We start from the raw sequence: 11,998 nt of genomic DNA on the forward strand, positions 1-11,998 counted from the left end.
CCCAACAGAATGCATACACCAGGGACTTTGCCAAGTCTGCTTACTGTCCTATTACCGGCACCTAGAACAGGGCTTGTCACATAGTAGTTCATCAATAAATATATGCTAATAAATAAGAAGAAGGATTTAATGGGTTAATGGCCCTGAGCCCAGACATATTATGACTTGAATATGAAATATTTACCTATGAAAACTCTTTCCACCCCTGTAGGTGCCACTTTCATTGTCTTTCTGCTGTAGAATGTTAAAAGAATCCAACAAAGGCAATTGTCCAATGAATCTTTTAGGGGAAAAATGATCAAGCTCATTAGCAATTAGAGAGCTACCAATTAAAACAGTAGGAGAACCTGACTGGTGGCAGTGCAATGGACAGAGCATCAACCCACAATGCTGAGGTCTCCGGTTGGAAATCCCAAGATCACCGGCTTGAGCACAAGCTCGTGGGCTTTAGCGTGAGCTCATTAGCTTCACCATGGGATCACTGGCTTGCGCATGAGATCCTGAACATGATCCGAAGGTTGCCAGCTTGAGCCCAAAGATCGCTGGCTTGAATCCAAAGTTTCAGGCTTGCGCAAGGATTTGCTGGCTTGGCTTGAGATTGAGGTCCTATACCCAGTCAAGGCACATATGAGAAGCAATCAGTGCACAACCAAAGTGAAAGCAACTACAAGTTGATGCTTCCCACTCTTTCTCTCTCTCTCTCTCTCTCTTCTTGTCTCTGTCTCTCTCTCTCAAAATAAAAACGAAGTAATGAGATATAACTACTGTGCAAGATTTGCTAACTATTGTGCTCACCAATGTTGGGAAAGCTAACACTAGAATGGAGAGGGATATTCCACTGTGGCCAGAGTGTAGATGCAGTCAACTTTTCTGACTAATTCGTATGCGTGGGAAGACTCAGAATATGCAGTTTTTGTAATGTAATGTTTAAAGGATATTTATGGGCATGAGACTTTTTTTGCAAATAAAAGAATAGGCTAAATCAGATATTTAGAGTACCATCCCATCTTTAGTTGAAGGGGTCTAGATACGAGAAGGCTGGGTCACAAAATGTTAAGTGTTTATCTCAGGGCAGCAGGAATACAAATCATTTTAATTTCTTCCTTTTATGCACCTGTATTTTCTAAATGTTTTATAAGTAACTTGCATTAATTTTTCACTTTTCTATTATGCAAACATTATATGAGAAATTGATAAATGTTGATAAGCAAAAATAAAAATCATCTCTAATAAAGGTAAGTACTAGTAATAAATAATAATAATAAAATTTTTTTTTTTGTATTTTTCTGAAGTTGGAAACGGGGAGGTAGTCAGACAGACTCCCGCATGCGCCTGATTGGGATCCACCCAGCATACCCACAGGGGGCGTTGCTCTGCCCATCTGGGGTGTTGCTCTGTTGCAACCAGAGCCATTGTAGCGCCTGAGGCAGAGGCCATGGAGCCATCCCCAGCACCCTGGCCAACTCTGCTGCAGTGGAACCTTAGCTGCGAGAAGGGAAGAGAGAGACAGAGAGGAAGGAGAAGGAGGGGGTGGAGAAGTAGATGGGCGCCTCTCCTGTGTGCCCTGGCTGGGAATCGAACCCGGACTCCTGCATGCCAGGCCGATGCTCTACCACTGAGCCAACCGGCCAGGGCCAATAATAAATATTTAATAACAAAATATAGTATATATTTGATGCTGGAACAACCCCTTCCCCAGCTTCCACTCTCTGATTACTATGGGACCACATGGTATGGACAGGCTACCGAATGCCCAGAGAGCTCCATGACCTTGATAATTTGGGTTGGCAGCCCTCGGTCCTGAACTCCAGCCAGCCTCATTCCAGAAGAAGCAAACCTTACTCTAGTTTTCTTAAATGGTGTTTGTCCCAAGTTAGTGGCCTTGTAAGGAACGCATCGACCCATGCTGAGACAGGCCCACAGAAAAGCTTTCCATCAAACTTTACCCCCCACAGACTCTTCTATACATTCCAGGCCTGGGACTTTGGTTGTTTAAATAGAGCCCCATAGGCAGATGCTTCACAGCACAAGAGAGAGACTCCAAAGGCATTACCTTCATTTAACTTAGGTAGGTTTAGTTTTCACCTGCTCCCTCCATGTTGAAAATAGCCACCTACAGGGGAGACTGAGAGAACTAGACCACTTCCTGGAAGGTGTTCTTCCAACCGATGTGTTGAAAACTAATAATGTCATCAAACCATATGGCGCTTTATAATTTAGGGACTATCTTTTCATAAATCATCTCGTTCGGCATTTATAATTCTAGGATGGAGGAATGAGAATCCAATCTGGGGTGGCAGAGAGTGAGAGTCCTGGGACCTTACCTACATAAAGTTGAAATAACCTCTCTGAGAAGCAAGCCGTGTCGGAAACACCTGAGTCTGCTTTTCCGCTGTGTGAGTTTTGTAGGGCAAACACTCAAAGGAACATTTCAATATTTCACACCTTTGCCACGTTTTAAGAAAAAGTCTTCACAAAAGGAAGGTTTGGAGGCTTTAATGAGGTCAAAGGATGTCACCTATGGCTTTGGTTTTAAAGAGGAAGTTTACAAATCAAATAGCTAGGTGGATAAAATAATGCTCCAGATAACGTCACTTAAGAGGTTTCCAGACATTGAGACAGGCTCTGAAAAAAGTCATGGAATCTCCATTCCTGAAAAGTGTTAGCATTGTCTTTGAACAATACTATGAAGCATTGAAGAATGAACAATGAGCCTGACCAGGCGGTGGCACAGTGTATAGAGCATCAAACTGGGACACAGAGGACCCAGGTTCAAAACCCCAAGGTCACCATCTTGAGTGCGGGCTCATACGGCTCGAGTGCAGGGTCGCTGGCTTGAGTGTGGGATCATGAACATGACCCCATGGTCACTGGCTTGAGTCCAAAGGTTGCTGGGTTGAAACCCAAGGTCACTGGCTTGAGCCCAAATCACTGGCTTGAGCAAGGAGTCACTCACTCTGCTGTAGCCCACTGGTCAGTAGCCACCCTGGCACATACGAGAAAGCAATCAATGAACAACGAAGGTGCTGCAGTTATGTGTGGATGCTTCTCATCTCCCTCCCTTCCTGTCTGTCTGTCCCTCTCTCTGTCTCTCTCTCTGTCTCTCTTTCTCTCTCTCTCTCTCTCTCTCTCTCTCTCATACACACACACACACACACACACACACACACACACACAAGAATGAACAATGAAGAAGTATTGAACAATAAAGAAAATTGAATGTGACCACAGGAGTAAATACAAGGAGGCGATCTGAGTGCCTGTTAGTCCCTGACTGCCCTGTTTGGTCATTTGGAAATTATCTAAGGCATGCTGTGTGCCTAAAACAATAATAATAATAATTAACATCCACCGTAACATAACATTCCTTTTTGTGTGACTACCTCATAGTAGTTGGGTAACTAGGAGAGAGCAGAAACTGACATTAACCGAGATCAGGCGATTATCATACACACTTAACTCATACCTTTCACTAATGTAAATTGAGCTCCTCCTGTATACTAGACAGAGTGCTTAAGGCTGGGAAGTTAGCGGTGATCCTTGCCCTGCTGGAGGTACAGCCCAGTGGGACAGAGAGACTGAAGGAAACAGAGATTGCGAATCATTGCCAGTGCTGAGGGCTATTGTGAAAGCTGGTAGCCAGAAAACTGCATTCTGATTAGGCTGAGACTTGAAAAATTGGTAAAAGTAGCCACACTAAGACTCAGCATGATGGCCCAGAGCTCTGTCTTTCTGTGGGGCCACAGATGATCCCGAGCTTTCCTGATTAACAATTAAAAAAAAAGAATTCTCTCCAGCTGACAGTGAAGGGATTCCTGTTGATACATGCATGCTGAGGCCAGAGCCAGGAGGCAGCCTTGGCTAAATACTACAGGTTGGTCCCTATAACCAGGGTGGGGCTCTGGTGACAGCCCTCACTTAGGAGTCGGATGAGTCTGAGTTTGAAGCCTAGATCTGCTGTGTGGCTTTGGGGACATGTATGGCCTCTCGGGGCCTCAGTTTCCATTATTGCAGTGTGGGAGATTAATTAGTCTTGTAGGGTAGTTTCTGTGGAAGCAGACTCTGAAACCAAGCACGATGCTTCCCAGGAATGTGTGATCTGTAATGGACAGGGAGGGGTGTGGGATTAGACACGGGTAGAATTCAGACTGCAGGGAACGTCCAACAACACATTCGCCAGCCCTGGAGAGAGCTCTAGAGCAAAGGAGACCCGAGAGAGTTGTTCCATGTGGGGCCGGAACAACCTAACCTTTAGAGCCCTGCTTGCCCAGTCACTGGATACAGGCTCTCCCTGAAGACGGCAGCTGTCTGCATCGGAGACCAATCAGAAGGAGCTGACAGCTGACCCAGAGACCTGTGCTGACACCCCCACCCCCAGCTAGGAAGCCAGCCCTCCTTGAAGGGAACCCTGGGTTGCACACTTGTATCTACCATGAATACTGCAATTCTGAAGAGTGAGAGTAAGTCCTTAACACTACCTGGCACAACACAGATGGATCATAAATGTTAGCTAAATCCTAATCATTACTGCATATTTATTCCTTTATTCAGCGGGCTCCTACCATCACCTTTTCAAGCATTTTTTTTATTGAGCATCTGTCCTTTGCTTATTCTGCAGCCTTCAAATAGAAGGATCCCATCCCCTGACATTTTATCCTTTAAGGGAATCCACCTCAAACCTTTCTCCTTAATGAATTCTTTCCAAATACTACATATTACCCTAAGGGATCTTAATTGTCTATTGGACAAATATTTGTTAAGCCTCTGATCTCCTAGGGCTGGGAATAGAATGGCAAAAACATCCAAGTTTGCCATCAAGTGTACCTTCTCTCTTGTGGGACAGTCCTCTGACCACTTCCTGACACCCCACCCTGGCTACCAGCACTGTGGTACCCACGTATGCCATCTTGAACTTGGTATTCTTTTTTTTTTTTTTTTCTGAAGCTGGAAACAGGGAGGCAATCGGACAGACTACCACATGCACCTGACCGGGATCCACCTGGCACGCCCACCAGGGGGCGATGCTCTGCCCATCCGGGGCGTCACTCTGTTGTGACCAGAGCCACTCTAGCTCCTAGGGCAAAGGCCATGGAGCCATCCTCAGCGCCCGGGCCATCTTTTGCTCCAATGGAGTCTTGGCTGCGGGAGGGGAAGAGAGAGACAGAGAGGAAGGAGAGGGGGAGAGGTGGAGAAGCAGATGGGCGCCTCTCCTGTGTGCCCTGGCTGGGAATCGAACCCGGGACTTCCTCACGCCAGGCCGACGCTCTACCACTGAGCCAACCAGCCAGGGCCTGAACTTGGTATCCTAGTTTGGGATTAGAGCTGCCCCCTCCCCTGCCCCCAAGTATTTCTGTGTTACTAGAAAGCAGAGATAATAACTTACTTAGATTTAAATAAAAGTCTCCCCTCCCCTAACCCAGTGTGCAATGTGCATCCAATATTATGAACTGAATTGAGCTAAATTGAGTTGAACTGAATGAAACAGAGGCTTATCTTGTGTTTGGCTCTGGTTATCCTAATAAAAGTTAATAGCTTAGTTTAAAAGAAAATTCTTTCAATTGAACTACTAAGCTGATTGAATGCGCCATGAGACGACTTCTTGCAGTTTGTAATCCTTTGTACGTATGGAAAGAAAGCCTGTTTGCAAAGAGGCTTTCAAATTTGTTCCTACAATGATTACTGTACAAACCAGTATAGCTTAGTGGTTAAGAATGCTAGACTGATCCTAGCCAGTGGCTTAGTGGATAGAGGGTCAGTCCAGCATATAAACATCCCAGGTTAGATTCCGAGTCAGGACACACAGGAGAAATGACCATCTGCTTCTCCCCTCTTTCCTCTCCCTCTTCTCTCCCTCTTCCCCTCCTTCAGTGGCTCAATTGGTTCAAGTGTGGCCCCAGGCACTGAAGATAGCTCCATTGGAGCACATCAGCCTCAGGCACTAAAAATAGCTCAGTACTTGAGCATTGGCCCCTGATGGGGTTGCCAGGTAGATACTGGCGGGATGAATATGAGAGTCTGCCTCATTATCTCCCCCACTCTCCCCTCAAAAAAAAAAAAGTCTGTTAGGTTATGTAATAAGTTAACATAGGTTTGAATCCTTCTTTTGCCACTGTGTGTCCTTGGATAAGTGACTTAACTTCTCTGGGGCTCAGTTTTCTTTTTTTTTTTTATGCCAGAGACAGAGAGACAGAGAGAAAGACAGATACAGACAGACAGGAAGGGAGAGATGAGAAGCATCAATTCTTCATTACGGCTCTTTGATGCAGCTCCTTAGTTGTTTATTGATTGCTTTCTCATATGTGCCTTGACAGGGGGGTTACAGAAGAGCAAGTGACCCCTTCCTCTAGTCAGTGACCTTGGGCTCAAGCCAGCGACCATGGGGTCATGTCTATGATCCCACACTCAAGCCAGCAACCCTATGCTCAAGTTGGTGAGCCCACACTCAAGCCAGATGAGCCCCTGCTCAAGCCGGCAACCTTGGGGTCTCAAACCTGGGTCCTCTGTGTCCTAGTACGACACTCTATCCACTGCACTACCTCCTGGTCAGGCGGGGCTCAGTTTTCTTACCTGTAAGACTATTAAATTAGGAATAATAAAACGTATATCTCTAGGATGTTATAAGCATTCAATGACATAATTCAAATAAAATGCTCAGAACATAGTGAGACCTTAATAAATGTTAGTTATCATTATCATTGCTATTACCCCAGGAAGCCATGTACACAGATAGGTGAATTCTTTCCTCACTCACCAGCAAATGACTTCGTGTTGAAGATGAGCTGCGTGAGACCACACAGTTCTTGTTGCAGCTTTTCTACTAGATTTGATTGTAGAAGTATATACATTTCCTAAAACATTGAAGGACTTCTCTCATCTTAACTCCATAAAATCCAGTGTCTTAATAGTATTTAAAAACAACAACAACATTCTTTCATTTTGTCTCCCCCCAAAAGCTTAAGAGCCCAGAATATTTTAAACTATGCCTTCATTACTTTTGTGAAATATACTGTGAAGCATTATCATAAATAATTTAAATCAACCCACCAATTTGTCAAAATAAATTAACAGCCATAGCAATGTCTGTCTGGATTTTGAACTAGTCTCTGGTGAGTGAGTGTGTGTGTGTTTGAATAAACGATAGATCTTGGCTTTCTCTGAATTTACGCATGCCCAGTGAATTTAGGTAACTGAGGATTTCAGCGCTGTATAGTTAGCGATCGTTTTGTGTTTGGCTATCAGGAGCCATGCATCTTTCCTCCGAGTCATTTTTCAAACAGACTGAACAGAGCGTTGTCATACATGTGCGCATCTCCTCGGCGGCGTATGAGGGAGGCCTCATCTCTCATCCAAATGGGCTGTTCGCAAGGCTTTTGCCAGGAGGCAGCCATACCTGAGTCATGATCCCATAGGATGGTTAGTAGGCTTCTCTCTGGATCCAGTGGTTACCCTGAGACAGGGGATTATAAGCGCATTGCTGGCGGGTAAGAAGCACAGGTGCGCCAAGACTGTAACTCAGGAAGGTTTCCTGGAGGAAAGGTGTTGAAATTGGAGCTGGAATATAGGCAGAGGCGAAGCAGGAGTGCACGGATGGGGTGAGCCAGGGCAGACGGGTGTGTGAGTGAAGACCTAGAAAGGTTTTGTATGTAAGTTGGGGCTTTCTCCTAAGAACCTATAGGATCTACTGAAAGTCTCTAAGTGAAGAGAGACACACTGCATTTGCATTGGTTAGCTTTCATTGAAAGTACAATAAGCATCTTTATCTAGTCCCACGCATGAGTACAGGTATATAATCAAGGTTGTTAGAAATGTAATAATCAGATTTACTTGTTTCGAATGATATAATGCTGTTCTTTCCTCTGGAAAAAAAATACATTTTAACCCTTCCTAGGTTATGGTTTGTTTAGGGCAACTGCCCATGTCATAAGGGAAAATTTATATATAAAAAAATACTATAACTGGTTTATGTATCAAATATTTATATAAATATATATGAGTATTACTTCACAAACTTTTAGTTATGAAGGGAAAATTATGCTAGTGTAATTTCTGATAGATAAAACAAAGTTTTTTTTTTAATCTTTTTTCTTTTTTTTTAAAGTAATCTTGTTTATATATATTTTTTTTTAAATTTTTTTTTTTTACAGGGACAGAGAGAGAGAGTCAGAGAGAGGGATAGATAGGGACAGACAGACAGGAATGGAGAGAGATGAGAAGCATCAATCATCAGTTTTTCGTTGTGACACTTTAGTTGTTCATTGATTGCTTTCTCATATGTGCCTCGACCATGGGCCTTCAGCAGACCGAGTAACCCCTTGCTGGAGCCAGCGACCTTGGGTCCAAGATGGTGAGCTTTTTGCTCAAGCCAGATGAGCCCACGCTCAAGCTGGCGACCTCGGGGTCTCGAACTTGGGTCCTCCGCATCCCAGTCCGATGCTCTATCCACTGCGCCACCGCCTGGTCAGGCAAAACAGAAAGTTTTCATGCTTTTCTGGAAAGGGATTTTTTTTTTAATGGATCCCAGTGTATTTTAATCTTCACCACACTTAAGATAGAGAAAAGCATAAAAGGCATTGCAACTTAAAAATACTATAACTGGCCTGACCAGGCAGTGGCACAGTGAATAGAGCGTCGGACTGGGATGCGGAGGACCCAGGTTCGAGACCCCGAGGTCGCCAGCTTGAGCATGGGCTTATCTGGTTTGAGCAAAGTTCACCAGCTTGGACCCAAGGTCGCTGGCTTGAGCACGGGGTTACTCAGTCTGCTGAAGGCCCGCAGTCAAGGCACATATGAGAAAGCAATCAATGAACAACTAAGGTGTTGTAACGCGCAATGAAAAACTAATGATTGATGCTTCTCATCTCTCTCTGTTCCTGTCTGTCTGTCCCTGTCTATCCCTCTCTCTGACTCACTCTTTGTCTCTGTAAAAAAAAAAAAATACTATAACTGGTTTATGTATCAAATATTTATATAAATATATATGAGTATTACTTCACAAACTTTTAGTTATATAAAACCATAGAAAGTATTGTGTTCAGTAATTCTGAAACCTTTTATCCTCATGAGTCCTTATACTGTTAAAAATTATTAAAGCCCCTAAAGCCATTTGCTTATTGAGCTACACCTATTAATGTTTATTAGAAATTAAGCACAAGACATATTTGAAACACAAGGATGAGCAAGCATAGGGTCCATCAACCATCAGAGCCATAATGTCGTCTCGTATTGTGTGGCCCCTAGCAAACTCCTCCACACACTCGTGAGAGACGGAGAATGGAAAAAGTAATAGTATCTAATATTATGAAAAGAGCTTTCCTTCACAGACACCCTGAAACATAGTAGGGAACCCCATGGTTTCTCTCACCACACTCTGAGAACCACTAATCTGCTCCAGCTAGAAGATTATATCCAAAACATTCTTCAGGGCTAGTGAGGATGACAGCCACATTTCCTTCTGTCCCCACAAAGTCACTTACTAGTGATTTCTACATGTATTAGGGTAATGTTGGTGGATGGCTACAAATTAACTCCAAATTTTTAATGGTTTGCTTTTCTCTCACAGTGAAGGTGTTCCTAATTGGTGTGTAGGAACCTCTTTTTTTTTTTTTTTTTTGAGAGAGACAGACAGACGGACAGACAGGAAGGGAGAGAGATGAGAAGCGTCAACTCATAGTTGTGGCACCTTAGTTGTTCATTGATTGCTTTCTCATATGTGCCTTGACCGAGGGGCTCCAGCAGAGCGAGTGACCCCTTGCTCAAGCCAGCGACCTTGGGCTTCAAGTCAGCAACCATGGGATCATGTCTATGATCTCATGCTCAAGCTGGTGCTCAAGCTGGCTGGGCCTGTGCTTACGCCAGCGACCTCAGCGTTTCGAACCTGGGTTCCTCTGCATGCCAGGCCAACACTTTATCCATAGCACCACTGCCTGGTCAGACTCAATGTGTATCTCTTAAGGTGATCAATACATCCCATTTTGCCCAGGACTGACCCAGTTTTAAAACTGAAAGTCCCACATTTCAAGAGCCCCTTAAGTCCTGAGCAAACTGGAACCCTTGGCCACCTTAACCCCTCTCCCCTCTCTTCCCCACACTTATTCAGGGAGCAAGGTTTCTTCCATCTTGGAGTTTACCTTCCATTTCTAGAGCTTTGGGATCTCTGCTTCTGGCAAGTAGAACAAGGCGCACCCACTCCTTAAACGCTTCAGCCCAGAAATGATACCAGTCCCTTCCACTCATATTTCATGGTGGGAAGTAGCTACATGAATACTGAGGGTGGGGGCGGAAGAGGTGGCCGGCAGGATGGGTAACGTAGCTGGGCAGCTGCGGTCTTTAGATGGGAGAACACACACACTGCTTACTGGGTGAACCCTTAGCTACTTTTGCCAAAAAAAGGATATTATCCAGCTTTATCTCCATAACTGTGCTGAGAGGGAGGTAAGGTGGGTGTTACAAATACTACCCATTATTCATTCCTAGGGTTATAGGAGAGATGAGAAAATTGAGTCCTAGAAAAAAGTGGTGAAAAAAATCACCTAAAATGCAAAAGAATTTTTTCTGCTATCTGGTCTCTTTCTAACTGAGAACAATGGCTACTAACGTATCTTTATCTGCCAAGCCAAGAGCATCTGATTTTCCGTGTTGTATCGGAGGCCCTAACAAAAGGGATGTTCAGAAAGCATGCTGTCCGTCCACTGGAGATTTAAGTTCCGAAGTGTTCTATGACATCATTAAAATTAAATCACTTAGTAAAAAACAAAAAAGGATTTGGTTTAAAATAACCAGCATTGATTGATGAAAGAGCACATTTATTTTCACAATAAGTATTCTTTAGGAATATTGACCAAGCAAATCATATTTTAAACACATCAGGAAAATTGCACACCTTTAAAGAAATCCTCTCCATTGCAAAATAATCTATCTGAAAAACTAAGCGAACCAAAACTATTTTCCCAGTTGATGTTTGAAAGGGGGGATGTTCTTAAAGTGGTAAGATTCCTGCATATTCTTCTCTGTTCCCTGCCCCCTTCTCTATAACAAGAGGCAATCTGGATGATAAAACTCTCCCTACTAAGAGTCATCCAGAAACTTCCCTGCCACATCCTCCTTTCTAGAAAAACCTTCCGTTCTGTACACCCCCTGGGGTACCCTTCTGCTTGTTGGATGGGATTCTGCCCAATTCATGAATTGCTTAATAAAACCAATTAGATCTTCAAATTTACTTGCTTGAATTCTGTCCTTTTTTTTTTCTTTCTTTCTTTTTTGCATTTTTCCGAAGCTGAAAACGGGGAGGCAGTCAGACTCCCGCATGTGCTCGACCAGGATCCACCCAGCATGCCCACCAGGGGGCGATGCTCTGCCCCTCTGGGGTGTCGCTCTGTTGCATCCAGAGCCATTCTAGCGCCTGAGGCAGAGGCCACAGAGCCATCCTCAGTGCCCGGGCAAACTTTGCTCCAATGGAGCCTTGGCTGCGGGAGGGGAAGAGAGAGACAGAGAGGAAGGAGAGGGGGAGGGGTGGAGAAGCAGATGGGCGCTTCTCCTGTGTGCCCTGGCTGGGAATCAAACCCGGGACTCCTGCACAGCAGGCCGACGCTCTACCACTGAGCCAACCGGCCAGGGCCTGAATTCTGTTTTTTAACAGCTGAAAATGTAAACATTGAGATTTGGAGGCTTCATCTGAGTCGTATGATTTTAAAATAAAACATGATTTTATTTTGACTAAAATTTGATCTTCTGGCTCCTGTCAACATTCACATGTGACTAAGAAAAATACAAAATGTATCTTGTATTTACATGGTATTTTCTCAAAGAATCAGTAGTTAGAAGGGCAATAAATAGTAAATGTTATAAATGCTTGAGATGTACATTCTTGTGCACTGTATCAAATTCCAGGTTATGTTTTGCTTTTCATAGTACATCTTGTCTGAAGGGATTAGTTGCTTCCAAAGAACTTTAAAAAAAATTCTTCTTTGGTTCTGAGATGAAGCTCTTTACTTGAAGTATA

The 11,998-nt window shown here is 43.9% G+C and overlaps 1 non-coding gene across 1 annotated transcript; it reads right to left on the minus strand.

Moving 5' to 3' along the window:
• Positions 1 to 11,538: 11,538 nt before the first annotated feature.
• TRNAS-GCU (transfer RNA serine (anticodon GCU)) lies at positions 11,539 to 11,614 on the minus strand. Its single transcript has one exon. It is a non-coding gene; the product is annotated as a tRNA-Ser (tRNA).
• Between the last annotated feature and the right edge of the window lie 384 nt (positions 11,615 to 11,998).

This window comes from Saccopteryx bilineata, chromosome 10 (assembly GCF_036850765.1).
Source record: "Saccopteryx bilineata isolate mSacBil1 chromosome 10, mSacBil1_pri_phased_curated, whole genome shotgun sequence".
Lineage (NCBI taxonomy): Eukaryota > Metazoa > Chordata > Mammalia > Chiroptera > Emballonuridae > Saccopteryx > Saccopteryx bilineata.